General features: G+C 36.9%; 1 long non-coding RNA gene across 3 annotated transcripts in view; it reads left to right on the top strand.

Moving 5' to 3' along the window:
- LOC310899360 overlaps positions 1-17,981 on the top strand; it is a 90,800-nt gene that overhangs the window by 33,680 nt on the left and 39,139 nt on the right. For all 3 annotated transcript variants that reach the window (XR_014584238.1, XR_014584239.1, XR_014584240.1), the window contains exon 3: positions 11,306-11,415. This is a non-coding gene — a long non-coding RNA (uncharacterized lncRNA). The remainder of the gene's footprint in view (positions 1-11,305; positions 11,416-17,981) is intronic.

Consider the following 17,981-nt stretch of genomic DNA (forward strand, 5'->3'; position numbering starts at 1 on the left):
GACTTAGTAGCTTATGCAACAATCCATAGTGTTCGAGGACCTGCCCTCCTAAAGATTAATGCTTTATTAAACTTCTATAAACTGTTTACAAATGCTTCTTCAAAAAAATCTGTCAACAAACGTGACAAGTCTCTAGTTTCAGACCACTTTCTGTCTACTGTGAGATAGAGTAAAGAAAAATACAACTGAATTCAAGCAAATATACGGTACGAAGGCCATTCAGCAGATTATTTACACGTAGACCTAACTTCAAGTCTGAGGCAGTAGGGAGATGGTTGGGCCAGATGATTTTGGAGGTCTTTTCTAACTTTAATGATTCTATGCATCGTTGTGACCACTGAATGCCAACTAGGACAAAGAGATAATGACACCTATGAAAAACTATATCCTGGTCTCATGCTTTTCTGAGATTGTACCATCATTCATACATGCATCCTTGTTATCATCATCATCTTACCTTGCAGGACAGCTAACCTTGGAACAATGATATTTGTACATAATCAGATAGGTCCTACTGTTTACGCTAGAATGTGTTAGAGCAAGTTGTTTTTTGTGTTATGTATAAGGAGTGCATACTCATAAGGTCATGTACTCAAGGACAAAATATGCTGATTTATGATTACATCGCTGTTTAAATTTTTCATACACTTTTAATTATGTAAAATTATGAAAATATGTTGTTCACAAGTAATCTTTCCGGAACAGATCTCCAACTAAATGTTTTGCATTTTGTCTGTAAATAGTATTATTCTTTGCTTGCAATATGTCCTAGTAAGAGTTTATTAAATATTTTTAAAAGGGATTTATTTTTGCAACAAACTGGCTCATGTACATCAGCAGAGCTCATTTTTTTATATCTGTAGCACTTAGCTATGAATACATGATATGCAAACTGTAGCATTGTTGGGGGGAAAATACTGGAATTTGTTCGATATGATATTTATTTAAGAACTTTATGATAAGACTGCATCCATGGGATTGTTGGAAGAAAATTGTTTTTGTGTGATCAGTGTGGAGATAGAAAGCTGTGGGGAAGTTCAGCAAATATTTGTTGAGTGCTTTAAATTGAGCACAGAATCAAGTGACAGTTCTGAAAGACGAAAATGCTTGGCAGGAGGAAAGATGCTTTCGTGTGATCAGCAGTCCCAGACATAATGATTGGTATTACGCAAAAAGGTATACAGCCTTTGAAAGCCCCAGGGAAAATTGTTTGCTTCCCCCCCACCCTACGCCACAGATTTGTGGAGGGGAAAATATAATATTTTTTTCCCTGCTTCCTTGTCATGCAAGTTAAGACATTTTGGAACTGAACAGTGGGGAAATTAGTACCAACATTTCTCAGTGCACATTCAACATTTACTTATTTACCAAATCTATGCATCCTTTTGGAAATGCCTATCTTTTCAGTTTTGACAAGCTCTTTTGTTGCAGTCATTTGTGCCAGAAGATGCTTCTCCAAACAGGCCCTTTCAAAACGTTTTGCTGAAGAAATATTTTGAAAAATACATAGGGTTAAGCAATGAATCCATGTGTCTTACTATTAACAGACAATTCTGTTTCTTTGAAGAAAATCTAATGTTATATCTGTAGCGTTCAATTCTATATGCAAAAAATTAGAGATAATCTGTTTAACTGAAGGTTCTCCTACACTATAGTCTTTTCAAATTCATTTTGTATGAGTTTATTAAAACCCGGTATAAAAAACAGCAATTTGTATTTACAGCATTTAGGTTTCTGTTTCTGAACATAACTGCCTGACAGAAGTGATTTATAGGATTAATGCTAAATTTTGCACTTTTGCTTCACCTGAGGTATGTTCTCTATCAAGGCATTGTTACTTTTGCCTTCCTTCATCAATGGCATACAACTTTGTGTGTCATCATGCCTGTAATGCTCTGCATTGGAAACACACCTCCCTGTTAATAATGCACCTGCTATGAATCACGTCCTTAATGATGAGATATTCATTTTTCAGAAAACTGTCTAAAAAGTAATAGAAAGTTTGCAACAGGAAGTTTGTGGGCTGGATTGCCCTCATCAGTGCTTGATTGAAAATGGTGCCTGATACCTCTTCACTCATGAGCTCATCTGTGTGCCCCTCTACAAAATTAACATCTTTCTGATTGAAGAAGATTTGGCTGTATATCAACTATGCAATTCAAAACAGTATGAAGGAGCATGCTTCTTTGTTGCAGACCTTGAGTATACCACTCAGAATTAATTTATTGCTGTTCCCCTTATCCTTTTTTCTGAAGATAAGTGTAAGTAACAATTCAGATTCAGTAGATCCAGTCTTATAAATTCAGACAATTTATTACAACAAAGAACAGGCCGTTCAAGTGTACATTGGTGGTAATAAAGAAGGCTAGAAAGAGAAGTATAGGCATATATATCACGCTGTAACTTACATTTTTTTCCATTTTTGCAGGCTGTAAATGCAATCACAGAACACTATCATTAAAGAAATGCATAATGTATACGATTGTCAACAAAACTTAGTTCACTGGGGCACTTAATGGGGAACCTTTTGTACCAAAAAATTATAAAATTCTCTCCTGGAATTCTTGTATATGAAATGCATATGTTCATTTTCATTACAGTCACTAGAAGTGGGTGGAACCTCAAATCAGGGTCAATCAGTGGTGCTGGCCATTATTACAGCATTCTGGAAATTCAAATTCTATTTCTCTGTTTTTCTAGATGTTTGCTGGAGAGAACAATTCTGGTTTAAGAAATGAACTCCCCATGCTTCAAATTGCTTTTTTTTTTCTTTTTATTTTCTGCTACTCTTTAAAGTTATTTTGAAAACAAAGTCAGAAAGTACTGTTTGTTGTGCAACTGGCATGTAGAGCTACAGAAAGTCCTTTTAAAATTTTGTTCTAGAACTTCACTCTCAAGAGTTACTTATTCTACTTTCAAGCCCAGCCTTATTTATGATCAATCTATAATGATATGGTTGTGGCCTTTGCCTTTTTCCTTAAATAGCTCTTCTAATCATTTGTTGGTTTTCTACCACAATTGTAACTAGAAAAAACCTTAGCCTTTCCACCTCTGTTCTGGCAGTTGTTGTATTAAAAAACTTTAAAAGTGCATAAAAAATATATGTAGGGGATGGTTGGAGCAGATAATCTTAGAGGTCTTCTCCAACCTTAATGATTGTGATTCTATACAAATTAGGTAACACGAGTGAAAAGATTTTCATTTCCAAAATCTAAAAATAATATTACTTGTTTCAGTAGAAAATTACCTCAGCACTCTTAGAAATACAGAAAGCATGTTGATCAGTTTATTTTGTTTATTTAGTTTGTTTTCTATTTTCCCTTTCAATTATTGGGGCTTAGAAATACGTACCCCGTATTCTGTCAGGTTCATTTGATTTTCTTCATGTTTACTCTTTTGCATGCTTGTTTCCTTTTCTTTTCTCTCTTGTTCATGACAACATAAGTCTAATAGTAGGGTAGATACACTATTTAGCAAATCTTGTATCATTGTAGTAACGCAGTCACTTAAAAATATCCTTCAAGTTTTTCTGTCTCCCAAGATATGCAGATCTATACTTTTTTAACAAACAGGAAAATCTTTGACATTCCTTAAATACTCTGTAAGTCAGTTGAGTGTTAGCTGATTAGTAGAAACATTATATCAATTTTTATGGTGGGGAAATTCAGAAAATCAGGATTGGAGTCCCACTGCACTGTCACTGTGTAAGCACAAGTGGAAATCATTCCTCTCTTACACTAGAAGTCTTGGTCCTTCACTGTCCTATGCGGATCCTTAACATTAGATTAATCCCATTGCAGTGTTCCATTTGCATAAGTTTGCTTTTTCCCAGGACCTCAGAAAAAATTGTCTGCAGTCTTAGATACTCATGTGGGATGAAAGCTTGCTGGCCCTTTGGATACCAAAGCAGCCTGAAAGCCCCAAGAAGCCTTGCCCGTGCCTCTTTGTGAATCATGAGCCATATACTCTTGCCTCTCTACCCTCCTGTTCCTCAGAGCAAAGAAGAGAAATAATGGCATGGCCCCTATAGGGTAACATGGCATTGCTGCTGAATGTTGATAAGGGGAAATTTCTCTACCCTTTTAAGGACCTACAGCTGCAATAAGACTTCATGCCAGCAATAACAGAAACCATTGTCTTAATCTGGCTTTAAGCAAAATAGTTTATTTTCATGTTGCATACTGAGTATGTATTATCATAATGAGAAATTCTGTTTATCTAAAGATATGTGTACATCGTTATTCGGCTTTCCTACCATATTTTGGAGTGCCTGACTATAGAAATGATAACAATTTTTCTCTTTTTATTTACTTGCTGCCAGTAGATAAAATAGCAGACAGAGGATGTTAAGACTGCATAAATTAGAGCACATAAGCACACAAGGCAATAGATGGGAGTTACTATGGAAACTTCAGCTCAAAGTATTTGTTAATGTTAATATTCCACACTTATTCTTGCATTAACAGGTATGTAATGAAACAATTGTTTGAAACACTAGGTAACAGAAATGTCTTCAAAACCAGAAAGTTATTAAATAGCAAGAATAGCGATAAGCAAACTGTATCATTTTGCTAAATAAGCCATCAGCATCACTGTCATCATATACCGCTGGCCAAAAAAATTAACTAAAGATCCGTGATCAGTCATTTATTATTTTGGCTGCAAAGACTGGGCAACACAAGCATAGCATAGATGAAAATATCAACAAAGATAGATAGTAAATGTCATGAAGGGGTTGGTAGCAATTTGTGTGTGTGTGCGGTTAGAATTACAAAGATACAAAATGCTCAACAAAAGACCGGCATTATGAGTTTTAAAGAAATCAGCAGGTCACCTCCAATTGAAATCCTGGGATGGAAAGGGAGGGTGTGTTAACATGAATGCCTCCGTACAGGGAAAGGCAAAGGAGAAATGTTTCTGAGGAGCTAGAAACGTGAACTGGAGTTTCAAAAATTTGTTTTGTATCCCCAGTTCTGCTTTTGTTTTCTTTTATCATTTTTGATTGCCTCACCTGTGGCACCTGCAACTCTGTGCAGGTTGGTTAATGTGTCTGCAGGGCAAAAGTTGCCTTCATGTGTACTTGCCAAGCTACCTGGTGGGTGCCCCAGTACACAGAAGGGTGGGTGTTCCTCCTTTGCTTTGCCAGGGTATGTGATGGGTACAAAGGGAGTGCTGATGGGGCCACTGCATTGGGGTGTGAGCCAGACCCTCCGTGCTGGCTTTTGCTCACCACTCTGTAAAAGAAGTTGTCCAAATTGTAGGTCAGGGTAATGGTTAAAAATTTGTTAAAAAATAAATACTCACATAAAGAAGTTAAAATTGTAATACGACGGTGTGTGTATTAGAAGATGCTAAGTGGGAAGGTGTAGCAAGCTGTGGAGGATTGTTCCCTGACAGGAAACAGATGGATCCTTGTGCTTAAAGGGAAATGGAGATCAGCTGTCAGGAAAGCAATAATGTTAGAGTCTAAAGGCGAAATCAAAACTGAGCAGAACAAACAGTACTTTGCAAAGAATCTCTGACATAAAAACTGATAAGAAGCTGTCAACAGGAACAAAAGAAGTTGCAAATATTCTCAGCCACCAGGTTAATGGATGTATTTTTTTGTCAATCTTAGCACTGCTGGGGAAGGAGTGCTTTGCGTTCAACTGTGCTTGGGAAATGTGCATGTTGACATGACAGCAAATATTTTTACGCACAGAGAAATTTAAGTTTTCTTTTTTGTTGTTTTCCCAAATAAATCTGTAAATGAATGAACATAAATAATAATTGAATAAATGAATGTAAATGAAACCCCTTCAACTGTTACTGGCTTGGCCCCTCTTCATGTTTCCTACTGGAAGCATTTTTCAGAACTGTGGTCTGTGAACGGATTCATGAGATGCAAAATTTCAGGGATAAGTATTAAAGTAATGACCTGTAGTTGCAGTCTGCTTGGGTTCTCCTCACTGAACTATGCTTTCATTGTTAAAAATATTAGAAAAAGGCCGCAATTTTCAAGTATAATTTCTTTTACTGTAGCTTGAATATAGACTTTTCAGGATAAAGTATCTTAAATTTAAAAAGCTAAGACATTCAAATATTTTGGTCAGTTCTTTTTTGGTAGCAGATCAGTTTTGTTCTGGGTAATCCCAGATATTGTATTTTTTCCTTCTTTTTGTCCTAAGACTCTGCATGTTTACACATATTTTCCAAAAGAACCCATGTGTTTAGCTGGGTTAAATGCAAGTATTGCTCAGCACCTTTACATGTTTACTTCTGTGGAAAGTAGTATATGATGAAACTAGAACACTTTTTATAGATGCAGATTTCCATGTAATCTTTTTCCCAGAAGAAGGAACTCACAACTTGGCTCTTTATTGTCTTTGCAAGTTCCTTTCTTTGCTGTATGTCTGTTTACAGCAGTGAACAGTCGATATCGCTTCCCTCTGAGACCGTATGTAGAACTGGGAAGTGCAGTTTGCAGCAGGAACATTGAATAATAGACATCTTGTGGGACAACAAAAGTATGTGCAGAACAGGAAGCAGGTCTGCTTTACCTGGGGTGTATCGCAGCTCCTGAACAGAAGTGCTGGAGCCTGCATAGGTCTTTGGTCTTGGTGCTTTTGTCAGGGTGTTTGCATCACCTCTTCCTGCCACAGGTAAACCTGCAGTGGTCAGCAGTGTGCCAGAGGAGGAGCAGCTGGCTAACGTTGCGTTAGCAGAACATAAGTTTGATCACAGAGGAGTCTTTGTCCCTGGTGCAGCTTTTCTGCTCCTGTGTATGCCAGTACCATTCTGTGCAGATATTGCCAGATCTAATATTTGTACCAAAAAAACTCAACCCAACAACAACAACAAAAAACAACAACCAAGAGGTTGCAAACAAAATAAACAAATAAAGAATTTGAGATGATTAAATTAATTGGGTGCTTTCTTGTATCTAGCTGAATGAATTTTGCTTGAAGGGCTCCTCTCTTGAGAACTCTTTTTCTCCAGCTTTCATGTTATTCTCCGTAGATTCCAATTTGACCATGAAGCTTGGTCATGATCCTTGTGGTACCTTGATTCTTATAACCTTAACAACAATAAATTCTCATTCTTCTTTTGCCTTGAACTGATAATACACTTCCAGACTGTTTTAGAGCGAAGGTGAAAAGTGAATAATGATTGAGCAAACTGGCTACATTGTCAGCAGAGCTACAGAAAGGTGAAAAAGTAATGATTGCGTAGTTTTTCTTGCATGTTCTGAAGAGCAACAATTGGGTCATCCTACTACCGTGCAACTCGCGTTTGCGTGTATTCCAAAGCACCTATTAGTTAGCAAAATAACTGTTTAGGATCATTTAAAAAGTCACAGTAATATTACTGCCAAATTTGGAGGAACATAATACATTCTTGTCATCAACAATTACCATGTAGTTAAATAATCAAAACATTAAAATGATCCAAGATGGAATGACTTGATCCTGCAATATGCTGGCAGTTGGATAGTACTATTTTGTCCTTTCTGGACTTCATCTGGAATAGTTTTGCTGATGCTGGTATTATTTTTTTTAATAATATACTTTGATATTTAGTGTTTGTAAAATGATTATGACTATAAAATGCTCTGCTAAGAGGAACAAAGAGTCTCTGATGGGATTGATTCTGCTGAACAGCAATGGCAGGTGTTACTTTGCATTACAATAGAATCAGTAAAGACACCCCCTCCATTATGTCCGTCTGCAGTGCTACTGCAATTACTGTCAGTATCGTTACTGGAATTCTTTAAGGTATGTCATTAGCAGTTATGGAGGCTATTAAAATAACTATTGATTATTTCTAAAAGATTTAAACCTGAATGCAGCATACGGAATAGCTGTTTTATCTGTTGTTTCCTGTTCCTGTCTTTACCAAAGTGGTATTTTATTTTCCTCCACACTTTCTTCTTCAGTTCTAAAGCTGTGCAAAAAAAATAATAAAAAAAAAAATTACTTAGAGAGAAACTTATTCTTTAAGATGCTAGACTGTTTTGTCAAAACCAACATTCTAATTGGAATCTCCCTCCTTCTCTTCAGTGCTTTCCTCTCTTTTCTGCCAATGACAGCAAAATTGCTCATCTGGATACCACATCCCTTTGAATTACGGCCTCCTTTGCTGTACTTTCAGTTCTTCCCTTTTTCTTTCTTCTTAATTTTGTGCACTCCTGTGGTTCCCCTCCCCATTACATTAGAAAGGTTGTAAAGCTTCATTCTGTGCAGCACAAGCTGCTCTGCATCCAACTGCAGCTCTACCTACAGCATCAGCTCTACACCCCCTGATGTGTACCAGCACAGAGGCTTGTCCCCTTTTCCATCTCAGTTAGGTCTCCAGTGGCTTCTGATGTAACACTCAGTTATCCCTTCAGTCTAGATGAAAATGCGAGTTTGTCCACTTGAAACTTCATGCTCACCTTCAGGATGAAAGAGGCTTTGCTTTGCAGCTTTCCTAATAACACCACACAATGCTGAATCAAGAAGAGACTACCTTGTAAGTGGATCTGCAATAAGCTTTCATTTTTAGCCTTCATTTCTTACAAGATGAGCTCAGACTATTCAGTTTTCATATACAAGGATTATTTCTGAAAGTTACCCTTTTTTGTCTTTCATGTTCTTAGCAATTGTTTCCGTACTTTTCTCTCTTGCCATATTTTCACTATAATCAAACTATATTATCTGCTTACCGATGCTTGCTTTCTTTGATAATGTTTGAAATGCAGATATTTCTAAATCTAGGGGCATATATGCTGTAAAGAAGAAGGCTTTTGTCTTTAGTTTTCTAAAGAAAGATCTCCTCCTGCTCTACGCTGTAAAAAGTAATATCGTCACTCCTTTAATTGTCAGTACTTTTCTTTATATGTAAAATCCCTCCTCAGACCTGTTGCAGCTCTCAGGGACAACCCACTTCCAGATTTATAGCACGTATTAACAGCACCCTGTTTTAATGAATGCAGTTCATATCCCTCCACAATAACGACTGAAGGCTCAACATTTTCACATCAGGCCATCCTCCTTTTAACTAAAGCACCTCTTTTTCCTGTTCATTTCAGTGAAAGATGGGAATTCAGTATCAAATAAATACCCATTTAAGCACTGATGTAAGTATTAATAGAAATGTAAATAACAACAGAAATAACAAACCCCTTATCTTGGTTATTACACCAGTACCCGAAGGTTCTCTGTACCATTGTCCAACGTGAAATCATTAGCTTTCTCCACCACAAAAGTAAATCAGAACCTCTAATGATCATGGGATATTGTACAAGCTTCCAAGGAGATGGCCGAAGTTATGTCTCTGAAGCAACATACTGAATCTCCAAAAGCATGCTCAGAAAATCCACAGACTTCATCTGTTCTCAATTCTGTTACATTGTAAAAGGTTAACTTTACAGAATAATACTTATATGCCAAAGATACTCAGTCCAGAATACTGCATTGTATTGTATTTAAATTTTATTTTGTTTTATTGCTTTTACTTTCTTTTCTCCTAAACATGAATTCCATTCAATCATATATTTGTTTAATACGTGATAGTATGAGCATATCAGTGTCAGTACTCCAAGCAAGGCTGAAAGTGAAAGATACTGACAGAAAGAGGGAGCCCTCCAGCCAAAAGAGATTAAGTGTCATGAAGTGAAGGTCGCTTTGGGAAATCACGATGGACATTCATTGAAATGTAGGAAATGCCTGTGAGCATGTTTATTTTCATAATAAATATGAATAAGTAAATAATAAGTGAACTCCAAACTTTGATCTGGTCTGCAAGCTGGATTGTCCTTCATACTAAGATTCAGAGGAGAAAGGTGATTTGAGCAATGATCTGTCCACATATCTCAAAACAGACGGGAGTAAGGACAATTGTGGGGCTGAGCCATCATTTGAAAATAGGTATGGAGGGTAAAGGGTTGTTGTAACTTTCTATTGGATAACATCAGAAAAAGTCTCTGGACCTATGAGAAACTCAGACTCCCCAGTCCAGATCCAAATCCTCATTACAGCTTCGAAGGGCATTATAAGGAGCTGTAAAAATAATGGGTTTGGCAGTATGGGATGGACTTCTTGTTCAGTTCTGTGAAGTCTTGTCATCGGAATTAAATTGGTGCTATGTCAACTCTGTGGACCAAAACTAGTCAGCAATGAGTACCTTCATGACAATCTGTTGAATATTACTAGAAAGTCTGACACGATGGGATTGTAGTTCACGATGAGGGCTCAAAAAATATATGGTAATTATGAGGCAATAATTACAGGTCTGCAACGGTAGGATAGGGTAAAAAAATACCATGTCAATAAATATGAAGAGAAAAAAATATCTAAGGTTTTGGAATGGTAATGAGTATTGAATTGAGCTTTTAAAAAGCAAACTCTGCTAAATTTGGTCTTAAATTTTAGTTTTTGATTTAATGTTCTAGACTTAAAAAATAAGGTCTTTGGAGCAAGTGATTTTTCTGAATATGGGGTATGTGATGCATTTGCAAACCTGTAGTAAGGCTGTTCAGCCTTGTTATGTTATATGTAATACACAAATATTTGGTCCTGGTAGCAAGGGATATTTTTATTCCCCAGTATTTGTAACCCTGCTATTATAACAATTTGCTCTTATACTGGAACAGACAGAATGTGCAAATGTTCAAAAACCAGTCAATGAAAAGTGAAATGCCAGAAGGAATTTCATAGTCCGATTTGGAATAAGTGTAAAACTAAACAAAAACATAAGGACCAATCCTAGTATCTTCATGTCAGAGAACAGCAGTGTCTAAATAATGCCAGTCAATTTGGTGTCTTGCTTTCTGCAATTAGGAGCTGCCATGCAAAAAGGACAGTTTAGGCCCAAACCCTTGCATCTAGGAATAAGCATGCATTTTATTCTATTCATAATGGTGATAGTGTTCAGAATATTAATTGTCAAGCAGAGCCTCAAAAGCCTTTATAGCAAATTCCAGCTTCTCTAACCAGACTTTATTAGTGTGTTTCAGAAAAACATCAGGAAAGCAGTTATTTATGTGGAGCCTATAGGATTAGTCTACTACTGTGTATGCAGGGCTTTAGGCAACAGATCAAAAAGGAATGGCAGAGAGTAAGCATACTCTTCTGTAAGAAATCTGATCCTTAAAATATGATGCAGAGATTGAAGTATGTGACAAAAATGATTTTTCATAACTGGCTTCCTGTTCTTATTGCGTTAGTGTAACTGCTTTATGTATAATTTATAATGTTGTGGCCATGTTGTGGCTGAGATCAAAATACTTGTAGGCACAGATGAAATGCCCAACTATTTTTCATGTAAATTTATTTCTGAATTGTAGGTATGAACATCATTTCACGGAAGTGCTGGGAAGTATGAGTGAAGCACTGAAACAGCTTGCCCAAGAAACTGTGGAATCTCCTTCTTAGAGGATTTTCAAAAATTGGTCTGGTAAGATCCTGAGCAAACTGATTAACTGCTGAGTTCCTCATTTTGTGTTCAGAGGTTGGACTAGATGACCTCCAGAGCTCCAGCGTCAGCTTTCCTATGATTCCCTTTGGTGCAGCAGAAGTGGAGTTTTAAAGCTGAGCTGACCACACACACATTCACGATGTCAGTGTTTATATGTTTGCTACTATGTTGGAGCTCAGAGAGAAGCACATCTTTGCAGTGCCCGTATCTGCTACTCCTCAAGTTCTCTGCAGGAATATGTAAACACTGTATGCCACTTTTGTTTTCCTTAGTATGGACAAAATCTGAGTGAGTTTTGAATTTTGAGGAATTAATAAGTACGGATAAGTTAATGATAATCTTTTTCAGCCGGTACTTGTCTGTCTGCAGTTGTACAATATGAATAATTCTAAGTATTGTCTCATTTAATTTGCCTGGATGTGATTTTGCAAGTAGAGTATGTGCTGAATACAGTGTCATTTTGCCACCTTTAGACACGCATTTTTTTCTGGAGATAGAACTGCTGAGACACTATCTGTTTAGTCAAAGAGTGACCCATTAGTCAAGGACAGCACACGTCATTAGAAAAGCCAGATTTAGCCTGTATTGAAATCTCCAGTTGCCCAATCTTCTGCTGTCTAATACCAGCTCCCTGCTGCCTGTCTGTTCCATAACCCAAATCTGAAGGTGTTGAAATGCTGCATGCCACAGCTCATGCCTAAGTGATGACTAACACTTAAATGTGGGTGAAACCTGCTTTGGTTTGGATTTAACTTGTACAGAACATGCACGTATCTATCATTTAATTTAGAAACAAATTATTGATGTATTCACTTAAGAAACAAAAGTCATGCCATTCCACTACTGGCTTTGTCTTATAAAAGAAAAGACTCAAATCTAGATTTCCCAAACATTGTGGTATCACCAAGCAGAGGATTATCAACGTTTGGGATAGATTCTCTGTATGTAGAAGATAAATTGCACAAGATTTATCAGCCTGGGGAAAAAAATAAAAAAAATCAAGAAGGATATTTTGAGTCTACAAAATTATGGCTTTCATGGAAAAGGGGAAAAAAAAGCCAAACATCTCACTGTTTCTCATAATGCGAGAGAGGAGGAACTAATGAGGTGATCGGGTACTAGATAATTATTGACTCATACATTGACTATCGATTTATTATTTATTTATCGGAACAGATTCAGATATAATAGAACTGAAATGACTGGCTTTAGACTGAGACACTGGTGTGCATGAGCTGACCACATCAAAGGCGTAACTTTGACTACCTGCTCCTTTCCCAGCATGCTGCTTGATTTTAGGCTGTCAAATCAGTTCCCAAACACCATCACTTTTTTCCTAGCTCTGCATAAATGCTCAAGGTTGTTTCCCAGCAGCCAAAGGTGTCGCTGCCTGACATTGGACTGCAGTTAGGATAAACAATAATGTTTTATGGTTAGCATAGTGCAGAATAAAATGTCAGCTTCAATTTCTGGAACATAAGCATCCACAAGCACTGTATCACCTCATCCATCTTGCCATTCGGAGTTATTTTTCATCCTCAGCAAAGTAATGAAAAGAGACAAGTTAAGGGAATCATATGGTTGACAAGAGATGCAGCATTTGCCTTTTTGAGGACTTCTTTGACTTAATGAGTATGCACAGGCAGGGTATGGATATACTCTGATTTCTGTGTAAAGAAAAAAATAATTCTCACTACATAATATCACATGGAAAGGGTTTGTATTGTTGCAGTCCAGGACTATGCAGAGATAGAAGATCCACAAGAACAGAACCACCGTTTTTGATTTAAAAGGCTGGAGAACCTAGAACAGCTTCACTTATTTGGCTAACCATTCAGTAGATAAATGGCAGCTATCCATAAACAATATACAGAACAAGCAGACTCCAATACTCAGCAGAACTGTGTTGGTATTGTAGTGCTATCTCTTGGTAGGGAAATCAATAACTGCAGGATTATTTTCAGCTCATATAGTGCAAGGATTGCCAAAAATGCTGCAACTAAGTCTGCTTTGGTTTAAAAAGATCTGTAAAAGGATAGAATTAATTTTTTTTCTTCTTTTTTATCCCTCCAACATTGAGAAGAGAGTCGATACTGCTGCATCGGCAATTGTATTATAATGTGATTCATGTTGGAGGGACACAAGATGGTTGCAAAGCAGTTACAATTTGTTAAGACAATATTGAGAACCCGTTACAAGGAATGCTGTGCTCATTATCAGTGAAGTCTCATAGTTCATTTCTGTAATTTATGGACTGTGAACTGTGTTAACTCACGGTTTTGCTACTCACTGTAAAGAAGGGTGACAGTCCTGGGCTCAGGTTTGTTGAAAGTAGCAGTTTCTAGGCTACAGTGTGGGTTAGTTGTCTCTGGAAAGTAATAGCCTGCAAGAATGTGGAATGAAATGCGTGCTTATTTCCATTTAGCTTCTGTGGATTTAAAGACTCCCTAGCAGAGTTCTGTTCAGCACTAGGGCTAGCAGATAGGTTGCAATTTTTAGATGCTAAATAAAGAAGGAGCAAAAGATTGGAGATAAGGAGATAGCAGATCAAGTGAAAACAAGTGTTTCACAGAAATCATGACCATGAAGGTGCATCTGATCCTTTAACCCAACTTTTCAGTGTTACAGGCTGCGTCACACTCAGACTGAAGATTTTAGGCCAGCATTCAAACTAGCTTTAAAATTTATGCAATCAATAAAGACATAAATTTTTCATTGCCTGAGATGCCTACAATGTAAGAGGATCGCCCAGGCAATATATATCCAACAGTTCCTCCTTCTACATGCAAAGAATATTCCCCATATCTCTCTTAGTTTCATTGGAGAATCTGTTCTTCCTGACCAAAACTCTCACAAACAGTCCGATACCGTGTATCTGAGTAGTGAGTACTGGGCAGGATTTTTGTAGAGAATGATCTATTTCTCAGCCTGCAGCCTCTAGCCATGGTGTATCGCTGATATATTAGAGTAGAGTAGGAGTACTCAAGGAGGCAATGAGGGGGAAAATAAACTTTTAAGTGAAAAGAGTGACTAGCAGAAGACCTGAGGCCTCGAAACAGAGTTTAATATTGTTTTTATTCAAAGCTGCAAACATTATGACTGTACTAATGCCTATCCAAGCAATTATTTTCTTATAGAGATCTACGAAGGAAGAGGAATGGAAGGACCTCAATTTATGAATTCTGAGACTGAAAGAATCACTGCAGATCCTTCCCAGCCCTTCTTTCACCCACCATAGGGCAAAGAATTTACACCAAAAGCTGGATCAGGAATATATTTTAGTAAGACAATAGATTTCATCTTGAAGATGATCAGTAATCATGAGTCTCTGTTTAGCAAAGGACTACTTTGATCATCCTCCCCAAGAGGAAACTGCATATATTTCCCAACTGAATTTGTCTAGCAGTAGGTTGTATCCAGTGAGCCTGTTCTTAGTTGTCTCGTGCCCCACTTGCCAGGATTCATTTTGATTTTTGAGTTGTTACAACGCATCATCATGTCATCTTTCAAATTTGTCTTAAAGCAAGCTTTCAGTAAGGTGAGCTGTAAATCTTATTTTCCAACTTGCATATCTTTTATTCCCCTCTTTCTTTTTCACTTTTTCTCTCTGTCTCTTTTATTTTTATAAGCTTATTATATATATATATTTAATTATAATTTTATAATTTATAAATTTTATAAAAATTACTTATTTTCTCTCTGTCTTATTTTTACAAGGAGACCCTTAACTAGCCCTAAGCACTCTAGGGTTTGGAGCACAATGCTTTATTTGAAACTTCATTAATTTGCGAGAACAGGTCAGGTTTCTTAACAAAATATTTTAAAGATAATTCATCATACCTATAATTTAAGAAGTATTTTCATTTCTTCATCATTCCTAAATTTGCTACTGGGTAAAATACATTTTTAAAAAATAAATCTATTTGTAAGACATTTGTTTTCTTTAGAAAAGACATTTGTTTTCTTTTCTGTTAGAGTTTTTATCACCTCATGCCCACAGAATGAATGGAAAGCATATTACTGACCTTTGGACCAGTTCCTGGGTGACAATGCATTTGATATGTATAGAAATAACTGCACCCTCAAGTGCATCCAACAAACAGTTGAAGCATAGTAATTGTCATGACACCAATTCTGTTTCCATATGAATGTCACTTGTAGGATAAACAGGGAGAAAATTTTAAAAAGATACTGGACAGAATTATTCCACTGAAAAATTTTCTATAAAGAATCAGACACTTTTTTTCTATTAGGAGATGACATTTACTGTAGAAACAATAAATGTTTCTTGCAAATATGAGGCACTTGTAATTGATTTGCCATCCTTGATAGTGCCTAAGTAGTGACTAACAATCTCCAACATAGACTTGTCTACCAATACTTATCATTTCTTCCAGTTCACTCACCTCACTCAAAGACAATCACAGTGTTTCTGTAGCTTTTTTAAAGCTGTCTTCTAGAAAAAAACATCAGTTTCAGCAATCTCCACTGTATCAGACATTGCAGCCCCATGTACATATCACTTTTACACCTTTTCTAGTCTAGTAGTCTAGTAGTCTTTTATTCTCGGCAGAGAAATATTTGAAAAAAGGTGTTGCAGACATTCATAATATGACAATTTCTCTCTTTTATTGAAGCCCTGGGTAAGGAGTGGAGCTTTAAGTTATAGTGCTGTTTGAGTTATCATTAAAACTAATGAATTTTGACCTAAGAGCTATTGATTTATTGGAACTCATTGCTGCACTCCTCCTGTTGGAAAGGAGAAATGAAGCTGTTGGTTTCTTAGACTTTCATTTGGGATTCATTTACTAGTCCTCATGTAAGTTAGCCTTGAAGATAGGGATTTGGAGAAAAAGTCTTCTGTGGTAACAACATCGGTTAGATTGGCCAGGGCAATTGGCCAGGGCATGCTTTTAATAGCATCAGGATAAAAATTATACTGCTCTGTATCTGTTGTGGCTCATTTGAAGAGGGGTTGAGGAGGTGAGATCTGGTGTGGAGACTCAGCAGAAGTGAATTCAAGGACAGCAAGCCTGTGAGTCACCACTGAATCAGGAGGTGTCTCTCAAGAGGGCTCCAGATGGGTGAGCTTTGTGTAAAGGACAAAAACCTTTGGTCCTTTGCAAGACAGCTCCTAGCTCTTGGTGCAACATGTAAGCTGAGTGAACAAAAAGATTTTGGTTTTGCCCCTCCTTGGCGTTGTCATCCTATAAACTGGCCTTAGATTCAATTCAGGCCTGGTAGGATTATAGTACTGGGCCTCTGTGCCGAAGAATGTGGCAGTTTGCCATTTCAATCTGTGCTGTGTGTCTGAGCAATTCTTGCCTGCTCATCTGAGCAACTTTTCACCATATCTGAGCTGGGGAATAAGAAGGAAACAAAAGATGAAAGAAAGGCAAGCTGAACAGAAATTTCAGCTTTTGAATAATCTTTCTTTCATTTGCTTAATTTCCAATCTTATTTGTACAACTTTACTTGCTCAAGCGTAACAAAACTTGTATTTATTTATTCTTTGTATAAACTCCAGCAAAACATTGGATACAGCTCTTGGAGAGAAAAATCCAGTGCTACATTTGTGTGTTTTTGAACATCTGGACACAATTCTCTTCCATCTCTTCAAGGACTGCTTTGTTTACCACATTGTTCATTGTTTTAGATAAGTACTTGGCTTCTAAAGTTGGCTCTTGCTGTGTTTGTTGCTTCTAAACAGAAAAAGACAGAAACACATTTTAACCTTTTGGCTACTTGGTCTTATGCTCTGAATGCATTTGTGAGATGGAGTCTCCCAGAAAGGACAAAAATAGTTACGTTGCCTTCAAGCACGAATAGCCCACAGCTTGGGGTATACTTGGGAGGTACTTACACTCCTCTTCCTTCACCTTGTCTGTAAACAATTTCCCTCTCTTCTTTCACTTAGCTCCCAAAAAAAAAAAATAATATTAAGGGTCAAAAACTATGCTAGCAACAACTACATCATTCCTTCATTCTGAAGTATGGGCATGACAGAAAGGAGTCTGAGGGATCTTATAAAACTTTGCTGCGAAAGTTAGATGCAGCATTCTAGCATAAAAATACAAAATACATATATATCTATAGTGAAGAATTGACCTTTATAAAAATGCTTATTTTTATTCTTCTCTTTACCTCTAGGGCTGTTACAGCATGTTGTCATCTTCATAAATTTTTAAAAGCTTAAGCCAAATCCTAGGTGACTGTATGAATTTCTGTGGGAGGGAGCTTTGTTGCAGAAAGTCATAGCTCTCCTTATTTCCGTGTAGGTTCAAGGCAATCATGACTAAATACATTTTTGGCCATCTTGCTGGTGTAGTCACCATTCTTCCAAAATTGTTCATGTTTGCAACACTCTCCCAGTAATTTCTGCATCTAAGATGTACTAAGAGCAAGTTTTTATTACTACTTACCTTCTTGCATGGACACTGAAGTAAGTCACATGTTGGTCCTAAATAACCAAATTATGAGAAAATAACACTGTCTCACTTTCAGAGCAATGGAAATTAAACAAAGAGATCACAGATGAAATTAAA

This window comes from Anser anser, assembly GCF_964211835.1.
Source record: "Anser anser genome assembly, chromosome: 4".
In the NCBI taxonomy this organism is placed as follows: Eukaryota; Metazoa; Chordata; class Aves; order Anseriformes; family Anatidae; genus Anser; species Anser anser.